Consider the following 24,955-nt stretch of genomic DNA (forward strand, 5'->3'; position numbering starts at 1 on the left):
CATTACCAGGTTTATAGATAACCAACTTTTCCATTACCAGGTTTATAGATAACCAACTTTCCCATTACCAGGTTTATAGATAACCAACTCTCCAATTCCCAGGTTTATAGATAACCAACTCTTCCATTGCCGGGTTTATAGATAACCAACTCTTCCATTGCTGGGTTTATAGATAACCAACTCTTCCATTGCCGGGTTTATAGATAACCAACTCTTCCATTGCCGGGTTTATAGATAACCAACTCTTCCATTGCCAGGTTTATAGATAACCAACTCTCCCATTACCAGGTGTTATAGACAACTAACTCTCCCATTACCAGGTGTTATAGATAACCAACTCTTTCATTGCTAGGTTCATGGATAGCCAACTCTTCCATTGCTAGGTTCATGGATAGCCAACTCTTCCATTGCTAGGTTCATAGATAACCAACTCTTCCATTACCAGGTTTATAGATAACCAACTCTCATATTACCAGGTTTATAGATAACCAACTCTCCCATTACCAGGTTTATAGATAACCAACTTTCCCATTACCAGGTTTATAGATAACCAACTTTCCCATTACCAGGTTTATAGATAACCAACTCTCCCATTACCAGGTTTATAGATAACCAACTCTCCCATTACCAGGTTTATAGATAACCAACTCTTCCATTGCCAGGTTTATAGATAACCAACTCTTCCATTGCCGGGTTTATAGATAACCAACTCTCCCATTACCAGGTTTATAGATAACTAACTCTCCCATTACTACTTTTTGTAGATAACTAACTCTCCCATTACCAGGTTTATAGACAGCCAACTCTTTCATTGCTAGGTTCATGGATAGCCAACTCTTCCATTGCTAGGTTCATGGATAGCCAACTCTTCCATTGCCAGGTTTATAGATAACAAACTCTCCAATTACCAGGTTTATAGATAACCAACTCTCCCATTACCAGGTTTATAGATAACCAACTCTCCCATTACCAGGTTTAAATATAACCAACTTTCCCATTACCAGGTTTTATAGATAACCAACTCTCCCATTACCAGGTTTATAGATAACCAACTCTCCAATTACCAGGTTTATAGATAACCAACTCTCTCCATTACCAGGTTTATAGATAACCAACTCTCCCATTACCAGGTTTATAGATAACCAACTTTCCCATTACCAGGTTTATAGATAACCAACTCTTTCATTACCAGGTTTATAGATAACCAACTCTTCCATTACCAGGTTTATAGATAACCAACTCTCCAATTACCGGGTTTATAGATAACCAACTCTCCAATTCCCGGGTTTATAGATAACCAACTCTTCCATTGCCAGGTTTATAGATAACCAACTCTCCCATTACCAGGTTTATAGATAACCAACTCTCCCATTACCAGGTTTATAGATAACCAACTCTCCCATTACCAGGTTTATAGATAACCAACTCTTTCATTGCCAGGTTTATAGATAACCAACTCTTCCATTACCAGGTTTATAGATAACCAACTCTCCAATTACCAGGTTTATAGATAACCAACTCTCATATTACCAGGTTTATAGATAACCAACTCTCCCATTACCAGGTTTATAGATAACCAACTTTCCCATTACCAGGTTTATAGATAACCAACTTTCCCATTACCAGGTTTTATAGATAACCAACTTTCCCATTACCAGGTTTATAGATAACCAACTCTCCCATTACCAGGTTTATAGATAACCAACTTTCCCATTACCAGGTTTATAGATAACCAACTCTCCCATTACCAGGTTTATAGATAACCAACTCTCCCATTACCAGGTTTATAGATAACCAACTCTCCCATTACCAGGTTTATAGATAACCAACTCTCCCATTACCAGGTTTATAGATAACCAACTCTTCCATTACCAGGTTTATAGATAACCAACTCTTCCATTACCAGGTTTATAGATAACCAACTCTCCCATTACCAGGTTTATAGATAACCAACTCTTCCATTGCCAGGTTTATAGATAACCAACTCTCCAATTACCAGGTTTATAGATAACCAACTCTCCAATTACCAGGTTTATAGATAACCAACTCTCCCATTACCAGGTTTATAGATAACCAACTCTCCCATTACCAGGTTTATAGATAACCAACTCTTCCATTACCAGGTTTATAGATAACCAACTCTCACATTACCAGGTTTATAGATAACCAACTCTCCAATTACCAGGTTTATAGATAACCAACTCTCCCATTACCAGGTTTATAGATAACCAACTTTCCCATTACCAGGTTTATAGATAACCAACTCTCCCATTACCAGGTTTATAGATAACCAACTCTCCCATTACCAGGTTTATAGATAACCAACTCTCCCATTACCAGGTTTATAGATAACCAACTCTCCCATTACCAGGTTTATAGATAACCTACTCTCCCATTACCAGGTTTATAGATAACCAACTCTCCCATTACCAGGTTTATAGATAACCAACTCTTCCATTACCAGGTTTATAGATAACCAACTCTCCACATTACCAGGTTTATAGATAACCTACTCTCCCATTACCAGGTTTATAGATAACCAACTCTCCCATTACCAGGTTTATAGATAACCAACTCTCCCATTACCAGGTTTATAGATAACCAACTCTCCAATTACCAGGTTTATAGATAACCAACTCTTCCATTGCCGGGTTTATAGATAACCAACTCTTCCATTGCCGGGTTTATAGATAACCAACTCTTCCATTGCCAGGTTTATAGATAACCAACTCTTCCATTACCAGGTTTATAGATAACCAACTCTCCCATTACCAGGTTTATAGATAACCAACTCTCCCATTACCAGGTTTATAGATAACTAACTCTCCCAATACCACTTTTTGTAGATAACCAACTCTCCCATTACCAGGTTTATAGATAACCAACTCTTTCATTGCTAGGTTCATGGATAACCAACTCTTCCATTACCAGGTTTATAGATAACCAACTCTCATATTACCAGGTTTATAGATAACCAACTCTCCCATTACCAGGTTTATAGATAACCAACTTTCCCATTACCAGGTTTTATAGATAACCAACTTTCCCATTACCAGGTTTAAATATAACCAACTTTCCCATTACCAGGTTTAAAGATAACCAACTTTCCCATTACCAGGTTTATAGATAACCAACTCTCCCATTACCAGGTTTATAGATAACCAACTCTCCCATTACCAGGTTTATAGATAACCAACTCTTCCATTGCCAGGTTTATAGATAACCAACTCTTCCATTACCAGGTTTATAGATAACCAACTCTCCCATTACCAGGTTTATAGATAACCAACTCTCCCATTACCACTTTTTATAGATAACCAACTCTCCCATTACCAGGTTTATAGATAACCAACTCTTTCATTGCCAGGTTCATAGATAACCAACTCTCCCATTACCAGGTTTATAGATAACCAACTCTCCCATTACCAGGTTTATAGATAACCAACTCTCCCATTACCAGGTTTATAGATAACCAACTCTCACATTACCAGGTTTATAGATAACCAACTCTCCAATTACCAGGTTTATAGATAACCAACTCTCCCATTACCAGGTTTATAGATAACCAACTTTCCCATTACCAGGTTTATAGATAACCAACTCTTTCATTACCAGGTTTATAGATAACCAACTCTTCCATTACCAGGTTTATAGATAACCAACTCTCCAATTACCAGGTTTATAGATAACCAACTCTCCAATTACCAGGTTTATAGATAACCAACTCTCCCATTACCAGGTTTATAGATAACCAACTCTCCCATTACCAGGTTTATAGATAACCAACTCTTCCATTACCAGGTTTATAGATAACCAACTCTCCATTACCAGGTTTATAGATAACCAACTCTCCCATTACCAGGTTTATAGATAACCAACTCTCCCATTACCAGGTTTATAGATAACCAACTCTCCCATTACCAGGTTTATAGATAACCAACTCTCCCATTACCAGGTTTATAGATAACCAACTCTTCCATTACCAGGTTTATAGATAACCAACTCTCCCATTACCAGGTTTATAGATAACCAACTTTCCCATTACCAGGTTTATAGATAACCAACTCTCCCATTACCAGGTTTATAGATAACCAACTCTCCCATTACCAGGTTTATAGATAACCAACTCTCCCATTACCAGGTTTATAGATAACCAACTCTCCCATTACCAGGTTTATAGATAACCAACTCTCCCATTACCAGGTTTATAGATAACCAACTCTTCCATTACCAGGTTTATAGATAACCAACTCTCACATTACCAGGTTTATAGATAACCAACTCTCCCATTACCAGGTTTATAGATAACCAACTCTCCAATTACCAGGTTTATAGATAACCAACTCTTCCATTACCAGGTTTATAGATAACCAACTCTTCCATTGCCAGGTTTATAGATAACCAACTCTTCCATTGCCAGGTTTATAGATAACCAACTCTCCCATTACCAGGTTTATAGATAACCAACTCTCCCATTACCAGGTTTATAGATAACCAACTCTCCCAATACCAGGTTTTATAGATAACCAACTCTCCCATTACCAGGTTTATAGATAACCAACTCTTTCATTACCAGGTTTATAGATAACCAACTCTTCCATTACCAGGTTTATAGATAACCAACTCTCCAATTACCAGGTTTATAGATAACCAACTCTCCAATTACCAGGTTTATAGATAACCAACTCTCCCATTACCAGGTTTATAGATAACCAACTCTTCCATTACCAGGTTTATAGATAACCAACTCTCACATTACCAGGTTTATAGATAACCAACTCTCCCATTACCAGGTTTATAGATAACCAACTCTCCCATTACCAGGTTTATAGATAACCAACTCTCCCATTACCAGGTTTATAGATAACCAACTCTCCCATTACCAGGTTTATAGATAACCAACTCTCCCATTACCAGGTTTATAGATAACCAACTCTTTCATTACCAGGTTTATAGATAACCAACTCTCCCATTACCAGGTTTATAGATAACCAACTCTCCCATTACCAGGTTTATAGATAACCAACTCTTCCATTACCAGGTTTATAGATAACCAACTCTCCCATTACCAGGTTTATAGATAACCAACTCTCCAATTACCAGGTTTATAGATAACCAACTTTCCCATTACCAGGTTTATAGATAACCAACTCTTTCATTACCAGGTTTATAGATAACCAACTCTTCCATTACCAGGTTTATAGATAACCAACTCTCCAATTACCAGGTTTATAGATAACCAACTCTCCAATTACCAGGTTTATAGATAACCTACTCTCCCATTACCAGGTTTATAGATAACCAACTCTTCCATTACCAGGTTTATAGATAACCAACTCTCACATTACCAGGTTTATAGATAACCAACTCTCCCATTACCAGGTTTATAGATAACCAACTCTCCCATTACCAGGTTTATAGATAACCAACTCTCCCATTACCAGGTTTATAGATAACCAACTCTCCCATTACCAGGTTTATAGATAACCAACTCTTCCATTGCCAGGTTTATAGATAACCAACTCTCACATTACCAGGTTTATAGATAACCAACTCTCATATTACCAGGTTTATAGATAACCAACTCTCATATTACCAGGTTTATAGATAACCAACTTTCCCATTACCAGGTTTATAGATAACCAACTCTCCCATTACCAGGTTTATAGATAACCAACTCTCAATTACCAGGTTTATAGATAACCAACTCTTCCATTACCAGGTTTATAGATAACCAACTCTTCCATTACCAGGTTTATAGATAACCAACTCTCCCATTACCAGGTTTATAGATAACCAACTCTCCCATTACCAGGTTTATAGATAACCAACTCTCCCATTACCAGGTTTATAGATAACCAACTCCCCAATACCACTTTTTATAGATAACCAACTCTCCCATTACCAGGTTTATAGATAACCAACTCTTTCATTGCCAGGTTCATAGATAACCAACTCTTCCATTACCAGGTTTATAGATAACCAACTCTCCAATTACCAGGTTTATAGATAACCAACTCTCATATTACCAGGTTTATAGATAACCAACTCTCCCATTACCAGGTTTAAATATAACCAACTTTCCCATTACCAGGTTTATAGATAACCAACTCTCCCATTACCAGGTTTTATAGATAACCAACTCTCCCATTACCAGGTTTAAATATAACCAACTTTCCCATTACCAGGTTTTATAGATAACCAACTCTCCCATTACCAGGTTTATAGATAACCAACTCTCCCATTACCAGGTTTATAGATAACCAACTCTCCCATTACCAGGTTTATAGATAACCAACTCTCATATTACCAGGTTTATAGATAACCAACTCTCCCATTACCAGGTTTATAGATAACCAACTCTTTCATTGCCAGGTTCATGGATAACCAACTCTTCCATTGCTAGGTTCATAGATAACCAACTCTTCCATTGCCAGGTTTATAGATAACCAACTCTCATATTACCAGGTTTATAGATAACCAACTCTCCCATTACCAGGTTTATAGATAACCAACTTTCCCATTACCAGGTTTATAGATAACCAACTTTCCCATTACCAGGTTTATAGATAACCAACTCTCCCATTACCAGGTTTATAGATAACCAACTCTTCCATTACCGGGTTTATAGATAACCAACTCTTCCATTGCCAGGTTTATAGATAACCAACTCTCCCATTACCAGGTTTATAGATAAATAACTCTCCCATTACCAGGTTTTTATAGATAACCAACTCTCCCATTACCAGGTTTATAGATAACCAACTCTTTCATTGCCAGGTTTATAGATAACCAACTCTTCCATTGCCAGGTTCATGGATAACCAACTCTTCCATTACCAGGTTTATAGATAACCAACTCTCCAATTACCAGGTTTATAGATAACCAACTCTCATATTACCAGGTTTATAGATAACCAACTCTCCCATTACCAGGTTTAAAGATAACCAACTTTCCCATTACCAGGTTTATAGATAACCAACTCTCCCATTACCAGGTTTATAGATAACCAACTCTCATATTACCAGGTTTATAGATAACCAACTCTCATATTACCAGGTTTATAGATAACCAACTTTCCCATTACCAGGTTTATAGATAACCAACTCTCCCATTACCAGGTTTATAGATAACCAACTCTCCAATTCCCGGGTTTATAGATAACCAACTCTTCCATTGCCGGGTTTATAGATAACCAACTCTTCCATTGCCGGGTTTATAGATAACCAACTCTCCCATTACCAGGTTTATAGATAACCAACTCTCCCATTACCAGGTTTATAGATAACTAACTCCCCAATACCACTTTTTTGTAGATAACCAACTCTCCCATTACCAGGTTTATAGATAACCAACTCTTTCATTGCCAGGTTCATAGATAACCAACTCTTCCATTGCCAGGTTTATAGATAACCAACTCTCCAATTACCAGGTTTATAGATAACCAACTCTCATATTACCAGGTTTATAGATAACCAACTCTCCCATTACCAGGTTTATAGATAACCAACTATCCCATTACCAGGTTTATAGATAACCAACTTTCCCATTACCAGGTTTATAGATAACCAACTTTCCCATTACCAGGTTTATAGATAACCAACTTTCCCATTACCAGGTTTATAGATAACCAACTCTCCCATTACCAGGTTTATAGATAACCAACTCTCCCATTACCAGGTTTATAGATAACCAACTCTCCCATTACCAGGTTTATAGATAACCAACTCTCATATTACCAGGTTTATAGATAACCAACTCTCCCATTACCAGGTTTATAGATAACCAACTCTTTCATTACCAGGTTCATAGATAACCAACTCTTCCATTGCCAGGTTTATAGATAACCAACTCTTCCATTACCAGGTTTATAGATAACCAACTCTCATATTACCAGGTTTATAGATAACCAACTCTCCCATTACCAGGTTTATAGATAACCAACTTTCCCATTACCAGGTTTTATAGATAACCAACTTTCCCATTACCAGGTTTATAGATAACCAACTCTCCCATTCCAGGTTTATAGATAACCAACTCTTCCATTACCAGGTTTATAGATAACCAACTCTTCCATTACCAGGTTTATAGATAACCAACTCTCCCATTACCAGGTTTATAGATAACCAACTCTCCCATTACCAGTTTTTTATAGATAACCAACTCTCCCATTACCAGGTTTATAGATAACCAACTCTTTCATTACCAGGTTTATAGATAACCAACTCTTCCATTACCAGGTTCATAGATAACCAACTCTTCCATTACCAGGTTTATAGATAACAAACTCTCCAATTACCAGGTTTATAGATAACCAACTCTCATATTACCAGGTTTATAGATAACCAACTCTCCCATTACCAGGTTTATAGATAACCAACTTTCCCATTACCAGGTTTATAGATAACCAACTCTCCCATTACCAGGTTTATAGATAACCAACTCTCCCATTACCAGGTTTATAGATAACCAACTCTTCCATTACCAGGTTTATAGATAACCAACTCTCACATTACCAGGTTTATAGATAACCAACTCTCCAATTACCAGGTTTATAGATAACCAACTCTCATTACCAGGTTTATAGATAACCAACTTTCCCATTACCAGGTTTATAGATAACCAACTCTTTCATTACCAGGTTTATAGATAACCAACTCTTCCATTACCAGGTTTATAGATAACCAACTCTCAATTACCAGGTTTATAGATAACCAACTCTCCAATTACCAGGTTTATAGATAACCAACTCTCCCATTACCAGGTTTATAGATAACCAACTCTTCCATTACCAGGTTTATAGATAACCAACTCTCCAATTACCAGGTTTATAGATAACCAACTCTCCCATTACCAGGTTTATAGATAACCAACTTTCCCATTACCAGGTTTATAGATAACCAACTCTCCCATTACCAGGTTTATAGATAACCAACTCTTCCATTACCAGGTTTATAGATAACCAACTCTCCCATTACCAGGTTTATAGATAACCAACTCTCCAATTACCAGGTTTATAGATAACCAACTCTCATATTACCAGGTTTATAGATAACCAACTTTCCCATTACCAGGTTTATAGATAACCAACTCTCCAATTACCAGGTTTATAGATAACCAACTCTTCCATTACCAGGTTTATAGATAACCAACTCTCCCAATACCAGGTTTATAGATAACCAACTCTCCCATTACCAGGTTTATAGATAGCCAACTCTTTCATTGCTAGGTTCATGGATAGCCAACTCTTCCATTGCCAGGTTTATAGATAACCAACTCTCCAATTACCAGGTTTATAGATAACCAACTCTCATATTACCAGGTTTATAGATAACCAACTCTCCCATTACCAGGTTTATAGATAACCAACTTTCCCATTACCAGGTTTTATAGATAACCAACTCTCCCATTACCAGGTTTAAATATAACCAACTTTCCCATTACCAGGTTTTATAGATAACCAACTCTCCCATTACCAGGTTTTATAGATAACCAACTCTCCCATTACCAGGTTTATAGATAACCAACTCTCCCATTACCAGGTTTATAGATAACCAACTCTCCCATTACCAGGTTTATAGATAACCAACTCTCCCATTACCAGGTTTATAGATAACCAACTCTCCCATTACCAGGTTTATAGATAACCAACTCTCCCATTACCAGGTTTATAGATAACCAACTCTCCCATTACCAGGTTTATAGATAACCAACTCTTCCATTGCCAGGTTTATAGATAACCAACTCTCCAATTACCAGGTTTATAGATAACCAACTCTCCAATTACCAGGTTTATAGATAACCTACTCTCCCATTACCAGGTTTATAGATAACCAACTCTCCCATTACCAGGTTTATAGATAACCAACTCTTCCATTACCAGGTTTATAGATAACCAACTCTCACATTACCAGGTTTATAGATAACCAACTCTCCAATTACCAGGTTTATAGATAACCAACTCTCCACATTACCAGGTTTATAGATAACCAACTTTCCCATTACCAGGTTTATAGATAACCAACTCTCCCATTACCAGGTTTATAGATAACCAACTCTCCCATTACCAGGTTTATAGATAACCAACTCTCCCATTACCAGGTTTATAGATAACCAACTCTCCCATTACCAGGTTTATAGATAACCAACTCTCCCATTACCAGGTTTATAGATAACCAACTCTCCCATTACCAGGTTTATAGATAACCAACTCTTCCATTACCAGGTTTATAGATAACCAACTCTCACATTACCAGGTTTATAGATAACCAACTCTCATATTACCAGGTTTATAGATAACCAACTCTCCCATTACCAGGTTTATAGATAACCAACTCTCCCATTACCAGGTTTATAGATAACCAACTCTTCCATTGCCAGGTTTATAGATAACCAACTCTTCCATTGCCAGGTTTATAGATAACCAACTCTTCCATTGCCAGGTTTATAGATAACCAACTCTCCCATTACCAGGTTTATAGATAACCAACTCTCCCATTACCAGGTTTATAGATAACCAACTCTCCCAATACCAGGTTTATAGATAACCAACTTTCCCATTACCAGGTTTTATAGATAACCAACTCTTTCATTGCTAGGTTCATGGATAACCAACTCTTCCATTACCAGGTTTATAGATAACCAACTCTCCAATTACCAGGTTTATAGATAACCAACTCTCATATTACCAGGTTTATAGATAACCAACTCTCCCATTACCAGGTTTATAGATAACCAACTTTCCCATTACCAGGTTTTATAGATAACCAACTCTCCCATTACCAGGTTTATAGATAACCAACTTTCCCATTACCAGGTTTATAGATAACCAACTTTCCCATTACCAGGTTTTATAGATAACCAACTCTCCCATTACCAGGTTTATAGATAACCAACTCTCCCATTACCAGGTTTATAGATAACCAACTCTTCCATTACCGGGTTTATAGATAACCAACTCTTCCATTACCAGGTTTATAGATAACCAACTCTCCCATTACCAGGTTTATAGATAACCAACTCTCCCATTACCAGGTTTATAGATAACCAACTCTCCCATTACCAGGTTTATAGATAACCAACTCTTTCATTGCCAGGTTTATAGATAACCAACTCTCCCATTACCAGGTTTATAGATAACCAACTCTCCCATTACCAGGTTTATAGATAACCAACTCTTCCATTACCAGGTTTATAGATAACCAACTCTCCAATTACCAGGTTTATAGATAACCAACTCTCCCATTACCAGGTTTATAGATAACCAACTCTCCCATTACCAGGTTTATAGATAACCAACTCTTTCATTACCAGGTTTATAGATAACCAACTCTTCCATTACCAGGTTTATAGATAACCAACTCTCCAATTACCAGGTTTATAGATAACCAACTCTCCAATTACCAGGTTTATAGATAACCAACTCTCCCATTACCAGGTTTATAGATAACCAACTCTCCCATTACCAGGTTTATAGATAACCAACTCTTCCATTACCAGGTTTATAGATAACCAACTCTCACATTACCAGGTTTATAGATAACCAACTCTCCCATTACCAGGTTTATAGATAACCAACTCTCCCATTACCAGGTTTATAGATAACCAACTCTCCCATTACCAGGTTTATAGATAACCAACTCTCCCATTACCAGGTTTATAGATAACCAACTCTCCCATTACCAGGTTTATAGATAACCAACTCTCCCATTACCAGGTTTATAGATAACCAACTCTCCCATTACCAGGTTTATAGATAACCAACTCTCCCATTACCAGGTTTATAGATAACCAACTCTTCCATTACCAGGTTTATAGATAACCAACTCTCACATTACCAGGTTTATAGATAACCAACTCTCATATTACCAGGTTTATAGATAACCAACTTTCCCATTACCAGGTTTATAGATAACCAACTCTCCCATTACCAGGTTTATAGATAACCAACTCTCCAATTACCAGGTTTATAGATAACCAACTCTTCCATTGCCAGGTTTATAGATAACCAACTCTTCCATTACCAGGTTTATAGATAACCAACTCTTCCATTACCAGGTTTATAGATAACCAACTCTCCCATTACCAGGTTTATAGATAACCAACTCTCCCATTACCAGGTTTATAGATAACCAACTCTCCCAATACCAGGTTTTATAGATAACCAACTCTCCCATTACCAGGTTTATAGATAACCAACTCTTTCATTGCCAGGTTCATAGATAACCAACTCTTCCATTACCAGGTTTATAGATAACCAACTCTCCAATTACCAGGTTTATAGATAACCAACTCTCATATTACCAGGTTTATAGATAACCAACTCTCCCATTACCAGGTTTATAGATAACCAACTCTCCCATTACCAGGTTTATAGATAACCAACTCTCCCATTACCAGGTTTATAGATAACCAACTCTCCCATTACCAGGTTTATAGATAACCAACTCTCCAATTACCAGGTTTATAGATAACCAACTCTCATATTACCAGGTTTATAGATAACCAACTTTCCCATTACCAGGTTTATAGATAACCAACTCTTTCATTACCAGGTTTATAGATAACCAACTCTTCCATTACCAGGTTTATAGATAACCAACTCTCCAATTACCAGGTTTATAGATAACCAACTCTCCATTACCAGGTTTATAGATAACCAACTCTCCCATTACCAGGTTTATAGATAACCAACTCTCCCATTACCAGGTTTATAGATAACCAACTCTTCCATTGCCAGGTTTATAGATAACCAACTCTCACATTACCAGGTTTATAGATAACCAACTCTCCCATTACCAGGTTTATAGATAACCAACTCTCCCATTACCAGGTTTATAGATAACCAACTCTCCCATTACCAGGTTTATAGATAACCAACTCTCCCATTACCAGGTTTATAGATAACCAACTCTCCCATTACCAGGTTTATAGATAACCAACTCTCCCATTACCAGGTTTATAGATAACCAACTCTCCCATTACCAGGTTTATAGATAACCAACTCTCCCATTACCAGGTTTATAGATAACCAACTCTTCCATTGCCAGGTTTATAGATAACCAACTCTCACATTACCAGGTTTATAGATAACCAACTCTCATATTACCAGGTTTATAGATAACCAACTTTCCCATTACCAGGTTTATAGATAACCAACTCTCCCATTACCAGGTTTATAGATAACCAACTCTCCAATTCCCAGGTTTATAGATAACCAACTCTTCCATTGCCAGGTTTATAGATAACCAACTCTTCCATTACCAGGTTTATAGATAACCAACTCTTCCATTGCCAGGTTTATAGATAACTAACTCTCCCATTACCAGGTTTATAGATAACCAACTCTCCCATTACCAGGTTTATAGATAACCAACTCTCCCAATACCACTTTTTTTATAGATAACCAACTCTCCCATTACCAGGTTTATAGATAACCAACTCTTTCATTGCCAGGTTTATAGATAACCAACTCTTCCATTACCAGGTTTATAGATAACCAACTCTCCAATTACCAGGTTTATAGATAACCAACTCTCATTACCAGGTTTATAGATAACCAACTCTCCCATTACCAGGTTTATAGATAACCAACTCTCCCATTACCAGGTTTATAGATAACCAACTCTCCCATTACCAGGTTTATAGATAACCAACTCTTCCATTACCAGGTTTATAGATAACCAACTCTCCCATTACCAGGTTTATAGATAACCAACTCTCCCATTACCAGGTTTATAGATAACCAACTCTCCAATTCCAGGTTTATAGATAACCAACTCTTCCATTACCAGGTTTATAGATAACCAACTCTTCCATTACCAGGTTTATAGATAACCAACTCTTCCATTACCGGGTTTATAGATAACCAACTCTCCCATTACCAGGTTTATAGATAACCAACTCTCCCATTACCAGGTGTTATAGATAACCAACTCTCCCAATACCACTTTTTTGTAGATAACCAACTCTCCCATTACCAGGTTTATAGACAACCAACTCTTTCATTGCTAGGTTCATAGATAACCAACTCTTCCATTGCCAGGTTTATAGATAACCAACTCTCCAATTACCAGGTTTATAGATAACCAACTCTCCAATTACCAGGTTTATAGATAACCAACTCTCCCATTACCAGGTTTATAGATAACCAACTCTTCCATTACCAGGTTTATAGATAACCAACTCTCACATTACCAGGTTTATAGATAACCAACTCTCCCATTACCAGGTTTATAGATAACCAACTCTCCCATTACCAGGTTTATAGATAACCAACTCTCCCATTACCAGGTTTATAGATAACCAACTCTCCCATTACCAGGTTTATAGATAACCAACTCTCCCATTACCAGGTTTATAGATAACCAACTCTTTCATTGCCAGGTTTATAGATAACCAACTCTCCCATTACCAGGTTTATAGATAACCAACTCTCCCATTACCAGGTTTATAGATAACCAACTCTTCCATTGCCAGGTTTATAGATAACCAACTCTCACATTACCAGGTTTATAGATAACCAACTCTCCAACTACCAGGTTTATAGATAACCAACTTTCCCATTACCAGGTTTATAGATAACCAACTCTTTCATTACCAGGTTTATAGATAACCAACTCTTCCATTGCCAGGTTTATAGATAACCAACTCTCCAATTACCAGGTTTATAGATAACCAACTCTCCAATTACCAGGTTTATAGATAACCAACTCTCCCATTACCAGGTTTATAGATAACCAACTCTTCCATTGCCAGGTTTATAGATAACCAACTCTCCCATTACCAGGTTTATAGATAACCAACTCTCCCATTACCAGGTTTATAGATAACCAACTCTCCCATTACCAGGTTTATAGATAACCAACTCTCCCATTACCAGGTTTATAGATAACCAACTCTCCCATTACCAGGTTTATAGATAACCAACTCTTCCATTGCCAGGTTTATAGATAACCAACTCTCACATTACCAGGTTTATAGATAACCAACTCTCATATTACCAGGTTTATAGATAACCAACTCTCATATTACCAGGTTTATAGATAACCAACTTTCCCATTACCAGGTTTATAGATAACCAACTCTCCCATTACCAGGTTTATAGATAACCAACTCTCCAATTACCAGGTTTATAGATAACCAACTCTTCCATTACCAGGTTTATAGATAACCAACTCTTCCATTGCCAGGTTTATAGATAACCAACTCTCCCATTACCAGGTTTATAGATAACCAACTCTCCCATTACCAGGTTTATAGATAACCAACTCTCCCATTACCAGGTTTATAGACAACCAACTCTCCCAATACCACTTTTTGTAGATAACTAACTCTCCCATTACCAGGTTTATAGACAGCCAACTCTTTCATTGCTAGGTTCATGGATAGCCAACTCTTCCATTGCCAGGTTTATAGATAACCAACTCTCCAATTACCAGGTTTATAGATAACCAACTCTCATATTACCAGGTTTATAGATAACCAACTCTCCCATTACCAGGTTTAAATATAACCAACTTTCCCATTACCAGGTTTTATAGATAACCAACTTTCCCATTACCAGGTTTTATAGATAACCAACTTTCCCATTACCAGGTTTTATAGATAACCAACTTTCCCATTACCAGGTTTTATAGATAACCAACTCTCCCATTACCAGGTTTATAGATAACCAACTCTCCCATTACCAGGTTTATAGATAACCAACTCTCCCATTACCAGGTTTATAGATAACCAACTCTCATATTACCAGGTTTATAGATAACCAACTCTCCCATTACCAGGTTTATAGATAACCAACTCTTTCATTGCCAGGTTTATAGATAACCAACTCTTCCATTGCTAGGTTCATGGATAACCAACTCTTCCATTACCAGGTTTATAGATAACCAACTCTCATATTACCAGGTTTATAGATAACCAACTCTCCCATTACCAGGTTTATAGATAACCAACTCTCCCATTACCAGGTTTATAGATAACCAACTTTCCCATTACCAGGTTTATAGATAACCAACTCTCCCATTACCAGGTTTATAGATAACCAACTCTTCCATTGCCAGGTTTATAGATAACCAACTCTTCCATTGCCGGGTTTATAGATAACCAACTCTCCCATTACCAGGTTTATAGATAACCAACTCTCCCATTACCAGGTTTATAGATAACCAACTCTCCCATTACCAGGTTTATAGATAACCAACTCTTTCATTGCCAGGTTTATAGATAACCAACTCTTCCATTACCAGGTTCATGGATAACCAACTCTTCCATTACCAGGTTTATAGATAACCAACTCTCCAATTACCAGGTTTATAGATAACCAACTCTCCCATTACCAGGTTTATAGATAACCAACTCTCCCATTACCAGGTTTATAGATAACCAACTTTCCCATTACCAGGTTTATAGATAACCAACTCTCCCATTACCAGGTTTATAGATAACCAACTCTCATATTACCAGGTTTATAGATAACCAACTCTCATATTACCAGGTTTATAGATAACCAACTTTCCCATTACCAGGTTTATAGATAACCAACTCTCCCATTACCAGGTTTATAGATAACCAACTCTCCAATTCCAGGTTTATAGATAACCAACTCTTCCATTGCCGGGTTTATAGATAACCAACTCTTCCATTGCCAGGTTTATAGATAATCAACTCTCCCATTACCAGGTGTTATAGATAACCAACTCTCCCATTACCAGGTTTATAGATAACCAACTCCCCAATACCACTTTTTGTAGATAACCAACTCTCCCATTACCAGGTTTATAGACAGCCAACTCTTTCATTGCTAGGTTCATGGATAGCCAACTCTTCCATTGCCAGGTTTATAGATAACCAACTCTCCAATTACCAGGTTTATAGATAACCAACTCTCATATTACCAGGTATATAGATAACCAACTCTCCCATTACCAGGTTTAAATATAACCAACTTTCCCATTACCAGGTTTTATAGATAACCAACTTTCCCATTACCAGGTTTTATAGATAACCAACTTTCCCATTACCAGGTTTTATAGATAACCAACTTTCCCATTACCAGGTTTTATAGATAACCAACTCTCCCATTACCAGGTTTATAGATAACCAACTCTCCCATTACCAGGTTTATAGATAACCTACTCTCCCATTACCAGGTTTATAGATAACCAACTCTCATATTACCAGGTATATAGATAACCAACTCTCCCATTACCAGGTTTATAGACAGCCAACTCTTTCATTGCTAGGTTCATGGATAGCCAACTCTTCCATTGCTAGGTTCATGGATAGCCAACTCTTCCATTGCCAGGTTTATAGATAACCAACTCTCATATTACCAGGTATATAGATAACCAACTCTCCCATTACCAGGTTTAAATATAACCAACTTTCCCATTACCAGGTTTTATAGATAACCAACTTTCCCATTACCGGGTTTATAGATAACCAACTCTCCCATTCCCGGGTTTATAGATAACCAACTCTTCCATTGCCGGGTTTATAGATAACCAACTCTTCCATTGCCGGGTTTATAGATAACCAACTCTCCCATTACCAGGTGTTATAGACAAATAACTCTCCCATTACCACCTTTTTGTAGATAACTAACTCTCCCATTACCAGGTTTATAGGCAGCCAACTCTTTCATTGCCAGGTTCATGGATAGCCAACTCTTCCATTGCTAGGTTCATAGATAACCAACTCTTCCATTGCCAGGTTTATAGATAACAAAGTCTCCAATTACCAGGTTTATAGATAACCAACTCTCATATTACAAGGTATATAGATAACCAACTCTCCCATTACCAGGTTTAAATATAACCAACTTTCCCATTACCAGGTTTTATAGATAACCAACTCTCCCATTACCAGGTTTATAGATAACCAACTCTCCCATTACCAGGTTTATAGATAACCAACTCTTCCATTGCCAGGTTTATAGATAACCAACTCTCACATTACCAGGTTTATAGATAACCAACTCTCCAACTACCAGGTTTATAGATAACCAACTCTCATATTACCAGGTTTATAGATAACCAACTTTCCCATTACCAGGTTTATAGACAGCCAACTCTTTCATTGCTAGGTTCATGGATAGCCAACTCTTCCATTGCCAGGTTTATAGATAACCAACTCTCCAATTACCAGGTTTATAGATAACCAACTCTCCAATTACCAGGTTTATAGATAACCAACTCTCCCATTACCAGGTTTATAGATAACCAACTCTTCCATTGCCAGGTTTATAGATAACCAACTCTCCAACTACCAGGTTTATAGATAACCAACTCTCATATTACCAGGTTTATAGATAACCAACTTTCCCATTACCAGGTTTATAGATAACCAACTCTCCCATTACCAGGTTTATAGATAACCAACTCTTCCATTGCCAGGTTTATAGATAACCAACTCTCACATTACCAGGTTTATAGATAACCAACTCTCCAACTACCAGGTTTATAGATAACCAACTCTCATATTACCAGGTTTATAGATAACCAACTTTCCCATTACCAGGTTTATAGATAACCAACTCTCCAATTCCCGGGTTTATAGATAACCAACTCTTCCATTGCCGGGTTTATAGACAACCAACTCTCCCAATACCACTTTTGTAGATAACTAACTCTCCCATTACCAGGTTTATAGACAGCCAACTCTTTCATTGCTAGGTTCATGGATAGCCAACTCTTCCATTGCCAGGTTTATAGATAACCAACTCTCCAATTACCAGGTTTATAGATAACCAACTCTCATATTACCAGGTATATAGATAACCAACTCTCCCATTACCAGGTTTAAATATAACCAACTTTCCCATTACCAGGTTTATAGATAACCAACTTTCCCATTACCAGGTTTTATAGATAACCAACTTTCCCATTACCAGGTTTTATAGATAACCAACTCTCCCATTACCAGGTTTTATAGATAACCAACTCTCCCATTACCAGGTTTATAGATAACCAACTCTCCCATTACCAGGTTTATAGATAACCAACTCTCCCATTACCAGGTTTATAGATAACCAACTCTCCCATTACCAGGTTTATAGATAACCAACTCTCCCATTACCAGGTTTATAGATAACCAACTCTCCCATTACCAGGTTTATAGATAACCAACTCTCCCATTACCAGGTTTATAGATAACCAACTCTTCCATTGCCAGGTTTATAGATAACCAACTCTCCAATTACCAGGTTTATAGATAACCAACTCTCCAATTACCAGGTTTATAGATAACCAACTCTCCCATTACCAGGTTTATAGATAACCAACTCTCCCATTACCAGGTTTATAGATAACCAACTCTTCCATTGCCAGGTTTATAGATAACCAACTCTCACATTACCAGGTTTATAGATAACCAACTCTCCAACTACCAGGTTTATAGATAACCAACTCTCACATTACCAGGTTTATAGATAACCAACTTTTCCCATTACCAGGTTTATAGATAACCAACTCTCCCATTACCAGGTTTATAGATAACCAACTCTCCCATTACCAGGTTTATAGATAACCAACTCTCCCATTACCAGGTTTATAGATAACCAACTCTCCCATTACCAGGTTTATAGATAACCAACTCTCCCATTACCAGGTTTATAGATAACCAACTCTCCCATTGCCAGGTTTATAGATAACCAACTCTTCCATTGCCAGGTTTATAGATAACCAACTCTCACATTACCAGGTTTATAGATAACCAACTCTCCCATTACCAGGTTTATAGATAACCAACTCTCCCATTACCAGGTTTATAGATAACCAACTCTCCCATTACCAGGTTTATAGATAACCAACTCTTCCATTGCCAGGTTTATAGATAACCAACTCTTCCATTGCCGGGTTTATAGATAACCAACTCTTCCATTGCCAGGTTTATAGATAATCAACTCTCCCATTACCAGGTGTTATAGACAACTAACTCTCCCATTACCAGGTGTTATAGACAACTAACTCTCCCAATACCACTTTTTGTAGATAACCAACTCTCCCATTACCAGGTTTATAGACAGCCAACTCTTTCATTGCTAGGTTCATGGATAGCCAACTCTTCCATTGCCAGGTTTATAGATAACCAACTCTCCAATTACCAGGTTTATAGATAACCAACTCTCCCATTACCAGGTTTATAGATAACCAACTCTCCCATTACCAGGTTTAAATATAACCAACTTTCCCATTACCAGGTTTTATAGATAACCAACTTTCCCATTACCAGGTTTTATAGATAACCAACTTTCCCATTACCAGGTTTTATAGATAACCAACTTTCCCATTACCAGGTTTATAGATAACCAACTCTCCCATTACCAGGTTTATAGATAACCTACTCTCCCATTACCAGGTTTATAGATAACCAACTCTTCCATTGCCGGGTTTATAGATAACCAACTCTTCCATTGCCAGGTTTATAGATAACCAACTCTCCCATTACCAGGTGTTATAGACAACCAACTCTCCCATTACCACTTTTTTGTAGATAACCAACTCTCCCATTACCAGGTTTATAGATAGCCAACTCTTTCATTTAGGTTCATGGGTCTCCCATACCAGGTTTATAACCAACTCTCCCATTACCAGGTTTATAGATAACCAACTCTCCCATTACCAGGTTTATAGATAACCAACTCTCCCATTACCATTAGCCAGGTTTATAGATAACCAACTCTCCAACTACCAGGTTTATAGATAACCAACTCTCATATTACCAGGTTTATAGATAACCAACTTTCCCATTACCAGGTTTATAGACAGCCAACTCTTTCATTGCTAGGTTCATGGATAGCCAACTCTTCCATTGCCAGGTTTATAGATAACCAACTCTCCAATTACCAGGTTTATAGATAACCAACTCTCCAATTACCAGGTTTATAGATAACCTACTCTCCCATTACCAGGTTTATAGATAACCAACTCTCCCATTACCAGGTTTATAGATAACCAACTCTTCCATTGCCAGGTTTATAGATAACCAACTCTCACATTACCAGGTTTATAGATAACCAACTCTCCCATTACCAGGTTTATAGATAACCAACTCTCCCATTACCAGGTTTATAGATAACCAACTCTCCCATTACCAGGTTTATAGATAACCAACTCTCCCATTACCAGGTTTATAGATAACCAACTCTCCCATTACCAGGTTTATAGATAACCAACTCTCCCATTACCAGGTTTATAGATAACCAACTCTCCCATTACCAGGTTTATAGATAACCAACTCTCCCATTACCAGGTTTATAGATAACCAACTCTTCCATTGCCAGGTTTATAGATAACCAACTCTCACATTACCAGGTTTATAGATAACCAACTCTCATATTACCAGGTTTATAGATAACCAACTTTCCCATTACCAGGTTTATAGATAACCAACTCTCCCATTACCAGGTTTATAGATAACCAACTCTCCAATTCCCGGGTTTATAGATAACCAACTCTTCCATTGCCGGGTTTATAGATAACCAACTCTTCCATTGCCGGGTTTATAGATAACCAACTCTTCCATTGCCGGGTTTATAGATAATCAACTCTCCCATTACCAGGTGTTATAGACAACTAACTCTCCCATTACCAGGTGTTATAGACAACTAACTCTCCCAATACCACTTTTTGTAGATAACTAACTCTCCCATTACCAGGTTTATAGACAGCCAACTCTTTCATTGCTAGGTTCATGGATAGCCAACTCTTCCATTTCCAGGTTTATAGATAACCAACTCTCCAATTACCAGGTTTATAGATAACCAACTCTCATATTACCAGGTATATAGATAACCAACTCTCCCATTACCAGGTTTAAATATAACCAACTTTCCCATTACCAGGTTTTATAGATAACCAACTTTCCCATTACCAGGTTTTATAGATAACCAACTTTCCCATTACCAGGTTTTATAGATAACCAACTTTCCCATTACCAGGTTTTATAGATAACCAACTCTCCCATTACCAGGTTTATAGATAACCTACTCTCCCATTACCAGGTTTATAGATAACCAACTCTTCCATTGCCGGGTTTATAGATAACCAACTCTTCCATTGCCAGGTTTATAGATAACCAACTCTCCCATTACCAGGTGTTATAGACAACTAACTCTCCCATTACCACTTTTTGTAGATAACTAACTCTCCCATTACCAGGTTTATAGACAGCCAACTCTTTCATTGCTAGGTTCATGGATAGCCAACTCTCCCATTACCAGGTTTATAGATAACCAACTCTCCCATTACCAGGTTTATAGATAACCAACTCTTCCATTGCCAGGTTTATAGATAACCAACTCTCACATTACCAGGTTTATAGATAACCAACTCTCATATTACCAGGTTTATAGATAACCAACTCTCATATTACCAGGTTTATAGATAACCAACTTTCCCATTACCAGGTTTATAGATAACCAACTCTCCCATTACCAGGTTTATAGATAACCAACTCTCCAATTCCTGGGTTTATAGATAACCAACTTTCCCATTACCAGGTTTTATAGATAACCAACTCTTCCATTGCCAGGTTTATAGATAACCAACTCTCATATTACCAGGTTTATAGATAACCAACTCTCCCATTACCAGGTTTATAGATAACCAACTCTCCAACTACCAGGTTTATAGATAACCAACTCTCATATTACCAGGTTTATAGATAACCAACTTTCCCATTACCAGGTTTATAGACAGCCAACTCTTTCATTGCCAGGTTTATAGATAACCAACTCTCCAACTACCAGGTTTATAGATAACCAACTCTTCCATTGCCAGGTTTATAGATAACCAACTCTCCCATTACCAGGTTTATGGATAACCAACTCTCCCATTACCAGGTTTATAGATAACCTACTCTCCCATTACCAGGTTTATAGATAACCAACTCTCCAATTACCGGGTTTATAGATAACCAACTCTTCCATTGCCAGGTTTATAGATAACCAACTCTTCCATTGCCGGGTTTATAGATAACCAACTCTTCCATTGCCGGGTTTATAGATAACCAACTCTTCCATTGCCAGGTTTATAGATAACCAACTTTCCCATTACCAGGTGTTATAGACAACTAACTCTCCCATTACCAGGTGTTATAGATAACCAACTCTCCCATTACCAGGTGTTATAGATAACCAACTCTCCCATTACCAGGTGTTATAGATAACCAACTCTCCCATTACCAGGTGTTATAGACAACTAACTCTCCCATTACCAGGTGTTATAGACAACTAACTCTCCCATTACCAGGTGTTATAGACAACTAACTCTCCCATTACCAGGTGTTATAGACAGCCAACTCTTTCATTGCTAGGTTCATGGATAGCCAACTCTTCCATTGCTAGGTTCATGGATAGCCAACTCTTCCATTGCCAGGTTTATAGATAACCAACTCTCCAATTACCAGGTTTATAAATAACCAACTCTCATATTACCAGGTATATAGATAACCAACTCTCCCATTACCAGGTTTTATAGATAACCAACTTTCCCATTACCAGGTTTTATAGATAACCAACTTTCCCATTACCAGGTTTTATAGATAACCAACTCTCCCATTACCAGGTTTATAGATAACCTACTCTCCCATTACCAGGTTTATAGATAACCAACTCTCATATTACCAGGTTTATAGATAACCAACTTTCCCATTTCCAGGTTTATAGACAGCCAACTCTTTCATTGCCAGGTTTATAGATAACCAACTCTCACATTACCAGGTTTATAGATAACCAACTCTCCAACTACCAGGTTTATAGATAACCAACTCTCCAACTACCAGGTTTATAGACAACCAACTCTTTCATTGCTAGGTTCATGGATAGCCAACTCTTCCATTGCCAGGTTTATAGATAACCAACTCTCCAATTACCAGTTTTATAGATAACCATCTCTCCCATTACCAGGTTTATAGATATTTGGTATCATTTGTTTGAATAACTTTAAATTATACAACTGTTGATCATTCAGTATACATCGTAAATCAAAGACATTGAAGTAACTTTTCTCAAGTTAATTTTCTTCGTATGATCCTTCTCTAGTGGCAGTAATTAGTCTTTTGTAAATCGAACACGCTTATCTCATAAAGGGTTACCCATGGATGTAGTTCCGTATCTCTGACCAGTGCTTTCTACGTGTAGTGTTAAAATATATACGGATTTTACATACCATCACTGTGTCCCAAGTTAAGGTTGAACATCCAGGATTACTCAAGTAATTAATATCACCCACTAGTACAGCGGTATGTCTACGGATTTACAACGCTAAAATCAGGGGTTTGATTTCCCTCGGTGGGCTCAGCAGATAGCCCGATGCGGCTTTGCTATAAGAAAACACACACAAACATTTAATAAAGTCAACACCACAACGATGTTACTAAACTATAATGCAATCAACTGTGGTATTTTATTAAGACAACAATGTTAGTAAACTATAATACAACCAGCTTTCGTAATTTTAAAGACAACGATGTTACTAAACTATAATACAACCAACTTTAGTATTTTATTTAGACAACGATGTTACTAAACTATAATACAACCAACTTTAGTATTTTATTCAGACAACAATATTACTAAACTATAATACAACCAACTTTAGTATTTTATTTAGACAACGATGTTACTAAACTATAATACAACCAACTTTAGTATTTTATTTAGACAACGATGTTACTAAACTATAATACAACCAACTTTAGTATTTTATTTAGACAACGATGTTACTAAACTATAATACAAGCAGCTTTCATATTTTATTGAGACAACGATATTACTAAACTATAATACAACCAACTTTAGTATTTTATTTAGACAACGATGTTACTAAACTATAATACAACCAACTTTAGTATTTTATTTAGACAACGATGTTACTAAACTATAATACAACCAACTTTAGTATTTTATTTAGACAATGATGTTACTAAACTATAATACAAGCAGCTTTCA

The 24,955-nt window shown here is 37.1% G+C and overlaps 1 protein-coding gene across 2 annotated transcripts in view; it reads left to right on the forward strand.

Moving 5' to 3' along the window:
* LOC143243198 (histone-lysine N-methyltransferase SETMAR-like) overlaps positions 1 to 24,955 on the forward strand; it is a 57,842-nt gene that overhangs the window by 22,857 nt on the left and 10,030 nt on the right. The window lies entirely within an intron of this gene.

Source organism: Tachypleus tridentatus, unplaced genomic scaffold (genome assembly GCF_004210375.1).
Source record: "Tachypleus tridentatus isolate NWPU-2018 unplaced genomic scaffold, ASM421037v1 Hic_cluster_2, whole genome shotgun sequence".
Lineage (NCBI taxonomy): Eukaryota > Metazoa > Arthropoda > Merostomata > Xiphosura > Limulidae > Tachypleus > Tachypleus tridentatus.